The sequence below is a fragment of the Phalacrocorax aristotelis genome, chromosome 3 (genome assembly GCF_949628215.1).
Source record: "Phalacrocorax aristotelis chromosome 3, bGulAri2.1, whole genome shotgun sequence".
Classification (NCBI taxonomy): domain Eukaryota; kingdom Metazoa; phylum Chordata; class Aves; order Suliformes; family Phalacrocoracidae; genus Phalacrocorax; species Phalacrocorax aristotelis.
In genome coordinates, this window is record NC_134278.1 from 60,937,250 (window position 1) to 60,948,867 (window position 11,618).

Here is an 11,618-nt window from a genome sequence, read left to right on the forward strand (position 1 = left end):
CACAACCACACAATTAAAAGAAAACGTGGGGTTGGTAAATTTTTTTTTTCTGCCCACAGGGAGCCTTGAACACACTTTTTCAGAATTTTTGACATGACTGAAAAAGGCTACCTGCAAAATTTGTGCTGCCAGACAGCCCTCCTGCAGGAGTGCTTTTGTATTTTACAAAAGGCCTCTTTGGCATACAATGTTTCTCTAAACTGCTGGAGAAAAACCACCTTTACACTGGGAAACCACATTAAAGAGATGGTAATAAATATGTAAATCACCACTCTAACATTCATCAGCTACACCTGAAGAAAAACGTCTAGCTGCAGTGAAGCCCTGAAGTAACTGACTTCAGCAAGCATGCTAATTTTCACTTGCAACTGGCCCTTTAATGTTAACAAATAGTCAATGCCTGTGCAATGTTACGCACATTCAAACTGCTAAGAACTAGTAAAGCATGCATTTGTCTCTGGAAAGGCCTAATTATGGGACATGTGCTGTCTTACTATAACTTCTACATTCTAGTGCTACTAACAAACACCCCGTAAAATATTCGTGTGTTTCTGTTTTACTTTTTTTTTGTCCCTTGTATTTACCTACTCTCATCCCTATAGTATTTCAGGATAGTTTGAGCAGCTCAAGAAAAAATAGGCCATAACACTTCAAATACAGTTGAGTATTTCCAAAATTCTTGAAAAATATGAACAAAGAAGCCCCAAGACTTTTCTGCTGAGGGATGTATGTTATTGCCATTAATTTCTTACACAGAACAGCGAATCCACGCGGCATATTACACCCACAGGCATTACCTAGTTTAGAGACCTGTTTCCTAGCCTCTCGGTTCTATTCAGCATGTTGGATTCTTATTTAACCCAAACTTGCCTGCAAAGTTTGGTGTTTTTTTTTTTGTGTGTGTTTGTGTTTTTTTGTCTTTTCGACTTGAAGACACAAGGGAAATTCAGACAACGGAGCCCAGTGAGTTAATACCATGCCCTGCCTCAGAGGCAGGAAATTGCCACTGCTTTGCTCAGTGCTGCATCAGCAACGGTCTTTTACATAAAGATGTCTTTGCCTTAGAAACAAATACTGGAGTTTCTGCATAAAAGAAATTGAAAGGAAAAAAAAGAGAGAGGCCTTTATGTTCTTTGCTCTGTTGAATTATTTCTCCTTTGCATGGCCTTCCAAGAATGTGTGGAACAGAGCAAAACCAATGAAACAATGCACATTATTACATTTCTTGAACTTTCGGGTGGAAAGAATCAACCAGCTGCTGTCCTTTTCTAAAGGAAATAAATTCAGTAGGCCGAAACAACAGCTACCTCAGCAAATAGCCAAACTAAAAGGAAACAGAAAAACCTGCCTAATTTGTTTTTGCAGATCATGGAGTAGACGCACCAAGTCCTGTTCATAAGGCTTTCTGCCTTTGAAGATTCAGGAGAGTATCTGGGAATGATCCCAGCTCTCCATTATTACCTTTTGCCATACAACACGTTCATAGATAAAATTTCCTGAAAATAGCAGGTTGTGAGCCTCAGAGCCATATGCAAACTGCTAGCGATTATGGCACTGCTGACTGTGCCAGAAGCAATGTAATTTCCCAATGCAAGACTGCAAACTAATACACATCCACAGAACACAAGTATTTAAACCCTTATTTTAGTGGATTTTTTGCCTACAGAAGCTTCTACTGCCTTTTTCTTTTGCGCACACATTAAATACTCTTTGCTGCTAATCTTCAGAACTAAACTACACAGACGCATGTTTTTAAAATTTTGTTTAAGGTTGACCCTGTTGACTAAGGTCACTTTTAGGCATTTATGTTGAACATTCACTATGAATGGGAAAAATCCCTCTTCATCTCTAGCTTTAGCCAAACTGCTATATATGGAAAAAGTTGTGGTTTTGATTTTAAATACTACCAGTTTTTGACTTAGACTCTTTGTAAAGAGTAATTTACATGTTCTTTCTATCAAATCATACTTTCAGATCTTTATTGACACTTATACAGGGGAAAACATTTTGCTGGCTTAGTATTTTTCTTTAGAATGTTTAAAAATCCAAACCATTTTTCCTGTGCCTCTTTTAACATGGAAACCACCAGCAATGCCAATTCCAGCTTTCCCTTGTTCAGCTCTGGGGCTTCTGGGAGATCTCAGATGTCTTCTGAGGCGTTTCTCAGTACATGCAAGTAAAATCTTTCACTGACCTGTTGCTGACCAACAAGAAAATTGTATGCCATACCTTTTATAAGAATTGATCTACCGAAGGACCCACAAAAGATCCCTATCCCCACATACATATGAGTTTTTCAAACCTTTAAAGAAGACCTTGCAGTTTTCAGCTGTCTAAGATTTTATGAAAGCCTATAAAACTCTTCTGAAAATATTCTATGCAATGAAAAATGTTATTTGCAGAAGAATGTAACGAGATACCATAGCTAGACCACTGGATTTTTAGCCTATTTTTTTTATTTTATATTATCTGCATTTCCTAATGACAAAACCCTACCAGTTCTTCAGTCATCCAGCAAGTCTTACAGCGTACATATAAGCTGAACTTCTGGTGTAAATATGTAGGCAGAAACATCACTTTCCACTGTCTCGTGCTTCATAAATAGACACAAAAACATCCAGACCTTTCTTCAAAATAATTCCTTAAATATACCGCTGATGCGTCACACAATGGAATGGAAACAAAACCCCAAATTATTCAGTCTATATATGTTTATGCTGTTATTCTTCAGACTTGGGAGTGCAAGTAACTTCTTCAGGTACCTGAAGTCCCAGATAATTCCCAATATGCTGCACCTATTTCAACTCCAAAACCCAAACCTTTCCAAGTTTAGTGGACAACATAGCATAAAATGACAGCACTTGAGAAACTAAAATATCTGGTTTAAGCAAAGAAAAAAAAACTAGGGAAAAATCTCCAACAGCCAGTGTTCTCACACACTTTTCATGCCCCCACCGGGACTAACATCAGAACCTTTAGCCCAAATCTAACAGTCTCACAATTTTCACTTGGCTACAGGGTTGCTTATTTTGAAGAGAACTGCACACAGCCTTCCTAATACTAGAGTCGACTCCCTTTTCCCTTCTCTTTCAACAGGATGCCTGAGCACAAAATTAAAGTGATGCTTTCTGCTTGCCTCATTTTTATCTAATACTCTGTAGTGACAATAATAATGAAAGTAGATGTCTAGAGTTTCAAAGACTAACTTTTATAAAGTATAGTATTATGAAATATTTCGCAAAGCTGAATATTCTGCAGTGACATCTCCCCTTCTAATCATAATTTCTTTTGACAACTTTGGCACTTCTAGTTGGCATGAGCAAGGAAGGATGACTGGCAGCTGAGGCCCTAAAGCAGCTAAATTTCCTGTGGTTTTCTTCATTATGATTCTGTGCTAAAATATAACATGAATTTGATTTAAACACCCAAAGGCCTCACCCTTTCACTGAGTTTCATGTCAAGAGACTAGCTCCCCGGGAGAGGGGAAACTGCCCGCATGCACACCCATCCCTTGCATTGGTGGAATGCAGCATGTGGAGCGACGTAGGCTCCTACGTCCCTCAGGGGCATAAGGATAGGAGGAATAAAAATCAGGCCCCTTTCCTCCACAGCTGTGAATGATTTGAAGTTAGAGTTGTCTTAAACACTGAGATGCCTGGAGGTATAGACAGCATAGACTGCTATCTCTACAGTTCTCATCTGTTCACCCCACCTGAAAATTCAGAAAAGATCCAAATACTAGACGTTATTCTAGCATTTCTTATTTACTACTTGTTCAACTAACACCTCTATTTCACTCTTCTTTTAAAAATTCTCTTTCTTATGTTAAATTTGCTTGAGGGAAAGTCATTGCTCCTCTTACTCTGTTCTTGGCTTTTTCTTTCTCTGCCTTGTGGACAACTATGTCCTACAGCTGATGTGGGAGTAAATCTTCAGCTGAAAAGGAATATCGCTGCTTGGAAACAAATGATGTCAAGTCAAGCCGTTATTGATATACCTATCAGACTATGGTTTTTACTTCAAATGACCAGAGGAAACAACAGGCTCTCATTCACTGTATCTGTAAATGCCACCTCCAGAGCTCTTCTGGCTCCTACACCCCCAGAATCCAAATGATAAGGCTGATCCATCGACTGAGAAGGAAGGGCTGCATGTCCAGACTGTGCCAGTGACCAAGAAGCAGCAACCTTTGGTCACTCCAGAAGCTGCAGGCAGGCCTGCTATCACCCTGGCTCTTTTGCTTCATGGCGCTGGTAAAGCCTTTCTTCCCAATTGGACTTGGTAGCTCTGCCACAATTCACTATGGCACACAGCATTAGGGCTAATCTTGACTGAATACAGCAGAACCCCAGCTTAGGGAAAAACTTCCAGATCCAGGTAATATCAAACATTACTAGCTAGTTTCTTTTCCACAAAGAAATGAACTCCCCAGTAAACCTGAGACGTAAGTACAACCACTTAGATCTTTGTCACAGAGCTGCAGCATTTTAAGAAATTAACCTTACAGATGTATTCCCTCAAGCCTGTCTCTTTCTGCTAATGGCTGCATCACTGCTACTATTCGAGTCCATTTTGACAATCTGCACAAATCTCCCCATTATGTAATAGAAGGTTTAACAAAGGGGGCAAATTTGGCTGGAATAGCTGCTCGAATTGGTTGAGGATTCACTGATACTGAGGCAAGTCAGAAAAATCTAAGTAACTTCCGTCTGCTGTTACAAAACCTATGTCTTGAGGGAAGTCTCAAGGTTGAAAGGTCAGGGTACTGCTAATACTGTACTGCATCTCCTCCAGACCACGGACAGCTGGACAGAAGTGCAAACTTCCCAGACAAAAGCTACTTGCAACAGTGGATTGCCCTAACTTAGAAAACCTGTCTTTCATCTCACGCTGCATACAGCTGAAGGAAAGGGTTACAGCATGCAAAACACTGAAATCGCATACACATACAGTATCACACATTCATACAGCCAAGCGGACAGCTCTGGGGAGGAAATGAGCAGGTCAGGAATGCCATTAGAGCAGGGTAGAGAAAAGGATTGCTACAGATGGGAGTACTTGATCTGCAAATCTGCACCACGGCCAGATACAAAATGGCTCACAGTGGTTTGTTTCTGGCTTTTCTCATGTAAATAAAAGAATAAAAAAATGTACTATAAAATTCTGCTCAAAGTGTCTGTATGCTCTCTACTGTATACACTCCCGAAGATTACAACTGTTCAACAAGCAGCTAATGGTTATGAGTATAGGTAGGTTTTTCAACAGTGTTCTGGAGTTGTTTTGTTTTTTTCTAAATTATTATGGGCCAGAAGATTCAACCCTGCTTCTCACACTACTCAGTTGCTTAGTGTCCATCTTATAAAGCGATAACAGAGAGTAAAAAAAACCCCTGTATCCAGACATTACACTTGAAAACACAAACTAAAGACAGCAGTGCTGCATTCCAGTTAGTTACATTAAAGAAGGATTAAGCGGTCATCATTGACCAAAATCCAGCATAGCCACCTTAAACCCAGTAAGGTAGGGTTTAAAGAGATACAGTAAGCTCAGTGTTCATCCATATCATAGCCCTAAGGCCAAGTTTGCAAGATGCTAACATATCCAGTGAAAAACTAAGGCAAGCAGGCCCACAATGCACAATCACACCTTTGTATACATTGCCGATAAAGCATATGCTATTTTAAGCGTCCAAGCAGTTTTAGACACCTAATTGTGTATAAACCATATTTAAGTGTGTGCTCTTAAATACCAGTTGGAAGTGGCACATTGGGTTGTGATGTCTTTAAAACATGATTCCATAAAAGACATTGGATGCTGCTGCTACTTAGGAACTGTTAAAAGTACTAGAACAGATGGAGAATTAAGCTTACCATTTAGCTGCCTAGTCCATGGACCGTTCTCTGTTCCCCCACCAAACATTTTTGAAATTAAGAATTCCTATCATTTTACTGGCATTTCTCTTTTCCATGGTGGTTTAATAAACCATTTCTTCTTTCACTTTGTGGTGTGACATCTTCGTAATATCCTGCTTTGTGGTATATTAAAAACTGACAGTTTTGACTAATAGTTATCATTTTGCACTGATAATCTATAATTAGCCTCCTTAGTAACAACAACAGGTTTCTTTCTTCACAAAGATATTATATTTTCTAGGTTTTTTACTAGAAAAATTAAGAAGTAATTCTTAATTACACAACCAAAGACTGTTTGGCTACCTGAGCTTTTCTACCACTTCTTATGTGGCTGATTTGGGGCAATCAAGAAAGCAAAATAAGTCTTTTCTGTACCGTGGGGGATACTCTTGAAAGAGATGTGGCTAGGCCTAGCTCTAGAGGAAACAGTCTTGTGCAAAGAAAACCCCAAACAATCAAAACCCCACCACACAGTAGAAAGGGCTGAAGAGGCCACCTAGTTCATCCTCTCCAATTTGCAGAGCAATGGCCTAGCCAGTGATTCCCCATTTGTGTTTGTGCATGAGGCTTCTCCTGTGACAATGCCTTTCCCTAACAGGCGTCAGCGCTCCGTGCCCATACTTGGCAAGTGTCTCAGTGCGGGGAGGATCAGGGAGCAGAGGAAGAAGAGTTAGGTAGCCTTGTATACTTGCATGGATTCTTCAACTTGTCCTTTTAAAATTTAATAATTCCAACTTTGGAGAGACTTCTCCCTCCTGAGCCAGTTCAAGACAACAGAAATAACAGCACTTCAGTTCTGCAGCTGGTCAAATGCAAGCACATTTCTAGATAAGGGCAATTTTACAGTCCCGCTTCATTTATCAAACCTGACATGTACTGCACATTATGATCTCCATGTAATGGTTTGACTGTAAATTTACCCTCAGCAAGATCCTTTTATATGCATTCAAACTAATTTACCTCTCGCTGATCGAGTCCTAACTTGTAATTTGCTTAAATGCAGAGCCTAAATTGACTAAATCAAATGCATTTGCGCAAACTCAATAAGCAGAACCATTACCCACTGAAACAAGCAAGTCTCCTAAGAGCATCAAATGCTTCCTTACAGTGGAAGAGTTGGCTCAGGAGCCAACCACCACTACAGCTGATGACCATGCTTCTCTCGCTATTTCATTAGCCAGCCTGAGGACTCTGATAATTTTTTTCCCCTCTAAACAGGGGAAAAGTGCAGGAAGCACACACAGCTTTATCAAGTACTGCAACCAAAGAAACTGAAGCTCATTTTCCAGTGTAAAGAAAAGGAACCAGTGGAGGAAGATACATTTGAATATCCCTGTTAATGCATACGTTAGCTAAGCCATAGCCATTCTCAAGATCGCAACCACCCAGCAAGCCGTACCCATTTGTGGAGAAGGTCATAGAATTATTGGAGCACTGTGTCTTGTAGCAGTGCAAATACGTTTGAGTCATACTGATCTGCCTCCTACTGAGTGCTTAGAAAAGGACATTGATTTGCAATTGCAAAGTAATCATTTAAAAACTACGCACTGCCATCAGGCAAGAATCTTAATGGCTCTTGCTGAAGGATGCCAAAAGCAGGATCCACCCGGAAAGGGGTAGAAGACTCTTATCAGCTGCACTGCAACCTACCCCGAGTATTTCACTAGTGTAAATTTATTTCCGGTGCTTTATAATTTCAGCATAATGGTGGCAATAACAACAGAAGCCAGCAGCTAACACTTTACACCAGCTTAAGAAAACCTGTGTTGGATTAGAAGTATTTAAATCTTCATGCTAATTGAAAAATATCTGCATGGCACACAATACATCACACATACTAACCAACAGTTTTTCTAATATAGAGAATTATTGCTGTAGGGAAGCACCGCTACACTCAGTATCCTCACTAGAAGTTGCTGCCACAGGTACACCTGCAAGCTAGGATGCAAGAGGGGTTAAGCAGTGAAGGTCATTCTCAGTTGAAGTTCAAACCTCAAGTATCGTGTTGCCATGAATAAAAAAAGTGTTACCAAAATTAAAAAGACAATAGAAACATTTTTTGCTGACATATATAAAACAAATGCATCACCAGAACTGAAAGTCTTAAACTAGCAGACTAATTTTGTGAACAACTGCTAAGTTTTTGATACAAACTATTAATAAAATGTAGCATTTATGAAATACTTATCTTTAAGACGCTTTAGAAATATTAACTCATGCATTTTTCTATTAATAATCAAAAGCCGTAATTTGGGCTTACTACAAACAGCATGCCTATGGCAAATCCATAAACCCCAGGAAATTAAGTTATCCAATGCAATAACTACACCATTCTATTTTATCTGTTTCTCCTTTGAAATGCCTGCCTTCAATTCCCTCTATGCTAATTTCCGTCAAAAATCAATAAGTAAGACTCTGTTGTGGTTTCTAAGATAACATATTAAAGAATTATGTATAGATCTACCAAAGGCAGATTTTTCTTGGACATGCCTGAGTAGCTCTGGTGCGGCTCCATATAAATTGGCTCTGAGCAGCGAGAGAAATAATAAAAGAAGGGTGTCTCGTGATTGAGAAATAGTTCTGTACTGCATGGGGTCTTGACTCTCCCTAGTGCAGGTGACAAGCATGTGAAGGGTGTGGGAATTACCAGTGCTTTGCTACAACTATTACTTTTTTAATATTTCTATTAAGGATTAATGGTGGTTGATACTAAACATGGAGAACTGCAGGCTTGTAAGGTGACTAAAAGCTCAGACCATGGTATAGCACGCTCTTAGCAAAACATCAGCAATCCAGTGCAATTTCTTCCTTGGAAGTAGAAAAAGTTGACAAAAGATATTGCTTGGTTTAAAGATAGTGTATGTGGCCAATGTTTTGTGCGACAGGTCCTCACTCAACAACTGAGATTGGAAAAAAGGGAAAAGGGACACTGAAAAGGCAGGCAGGAGAGGGAAGAGGAGGTAAGGCAGGGGGCAGAAGCGACAGCAGAGAAAACTTGGACAAAGCTTTTCTTCAAACAGCAGCCACTGAGGGAATGCTGCTGGCTGGACTGAAATTGTAGATACCTAAAACACTAAAATTAGGACCTTTGAACACATCTGTTTGTTCAATTTGCTTGCTAAGTTTGCAGTTAAGGTTTGCTATGTCTTCCTTGCCTAAAAATGGCTCATAAATCCAGATGCAACAGCTCGGGCTACTCAGCAAGGTTCTTCCCTGGTAAACAAGGGAGAATAGGATTTCAAATACTGCAAATAGAATTAAGTTCCTGGATCTGGGTCCTGGTATTTTTATTTTTTAAAGGCTTTTTAGAAAATGTACTACTTTTCTGTATTGAGCATGCCCCTTATTTTTCCTTGTCTTTATATAGAAATTATAGTCCAATAAGTAGTATACTAGAATATACCCACTGGAATAAGTCCAGGATTAATTACATCTTTCACAGCTCCTAGTCTAAAAGACTTTCAATTCTGGGTTTATTCCAGTTACAATTAGGATAGCTTGGGCACTAAGGGAAATTCATGTATTAATTTGCTGTATCCTGAGGAAATAAGTGATACAAAGAACAAGTAAAGCCGTAAAGAAAGCCACAGCGGTGTAACTGCTTTAATTCCAGTGCAGGCAGAGTTTTATTGAAAACCATCAGCAGTTGTTCCATCCTTTATGGAAAAACAATTACCGCTCTCAGAAGTCCCCTGTCTAAAACCAACTCACCTGGAGCGCAAGGGATGTCATAGATCTAGAAAACAAAAATGAGCTGTGGTGGTCTAATCACTTTCTTTTCTCCTCAAGAGTATATTCCACTGGCATTACCTTGCCTATTAGATGCTAAAGAAAGTGCTGTGTGATATACAGCTGCACTGCAAAGCTGAATATCACTGACAGTGCATAAGCTGTAGCTGTGGTGCACAGGAACTGCAGCAAGTAGCATGAGGAAGTCTCAGTGCAGACAGCAGAGACTCAGCTGCGACCCCATACGCACGCATCCATGTGACCAGTTCCTGCTGCTATCAGTACCAGATTAGATGCAGCCCAGGTTCATCTCCAAAAATCATAGTCTCACCAAAGAGATGACACAGCCAGAGATTTTCAGGGGGTTGTTGATAAGGGGGATAAGGGGGATGCTGTGCGCCATTTCTTCTTTCCGGACTGCTGCCAACACTGCGATTAGCACCCTGTCATCAGCTGCACAGGCTTTTCAAGCACACGGACAACTCATAACAATCTAACCTTATATTACACAGAGATGAAACATAATCTCACATTCCCCTCTCCAATTATAGGAAGACAGCTGCCAACCAAGTGGCTCTAAAGAAGGCCTACATATAGAGCAAACCCTCTTATGCTTGCACAGTACAGACTGATGTCAGCTTAAAAAGCAATATGAATTAAATCCAATTCAGCCCCTCTCTCCATGCACCTTCCCTCAAAACCAGACATCCTTGTCTACAGCAATAAATGAGAACTTATTTAGCAAAGGTGCATGTTCGTCATTTTTCACAGCAGTTAGACATACACATACCGTCAGTCTGTGTCTTGATCATCTGCTTGTTGTTAGTGCTATAAACTAATAAATAGAAAAAATATTCATCACTCACTCCCTTGCCTTGAAGCCCATTTAATGCGACTGGAGAGACAAGTGCATGGAAGTCAACCATGGTAGCAATACAGATAAAATCATTCTCTTCATGGGTAATGAGCAACTGCATTAAGGAACTGGTGTTTTTTCTAGTTGCCTTCTTTCACCGTTAAGGCAGACAACGTGTTGTCATGTTGTCTCCAGACCCAATCTGAACAAGCTGATGGAGAACTACTGTCCCTTCAAGGCAACAATGTAATTAGAGGAAACACTGTAGAATCAGAAACAGCAAATATATTTGAGGCAATTCACTGTGAGCAAGACTCCAGTCAGTAGCAACCATTTTATTCCTGCGTTTCTAAATTGCCTTCTTGCAGTTCACTATCAGGCACTCTAATCAATCCCTTGATTTTGTTCTAAGACCTTTTTTAAAGTAATGCCAGCTGACAAAGGCATAAGTATGGTATGTACAGCACATGTTAAGCTTGTCGTGGCGCTTCTTTCTCAGGAAGTGTCAGAAGCCGTATTAGGACTGAGCTGTGCAGCCGGGGACGGCGCAGGGGAATGTCTTCCACCCTGCAAGTGCAGTCTCGGTTCTTCCTCCCTGCCAGCAGTTGCTAGACTCTTCTCCCCTTCTTAATTATTAAAAAAAATGAAAGTCAAATACTGTCTAGCCCTTTCAGAAGGAGGGGAAGAAGGGCAAAGGGTCCTTCCATTGACCTGCCCTCTAGAGAGCCTCTACCTGCGCCACCACTGGCACGCTCCTGTCCTTCCCCTCAGCCTGGGACCCCAGGTAAGTCTTCTGGGCTGCTCACCTGGAAGGCTGTTCTCCTTATCTGGGAAGTGGGGGGAGATAAAGGTGACATGGGAGCGGATCGACATTCTGGGTACATTAACCCCCTTTATTCCCTCATAATATGGAGGACATTTGTCTTTGAGGATCAAAATTGCCAACATTTTTTGCTACTTCCACCTTCTCTGTCACTGAACAAACACAATGAAGTGCATCTCTACTGGTTTTACTCATGGATCCAAGACTACGTAAAGGTTTTCATAAACAACTAAGGATTGTGACTGTCCCTGGACACCCACCTTGGGGCACAGCAAAAAGTGCCGATTCATAAAAAGCA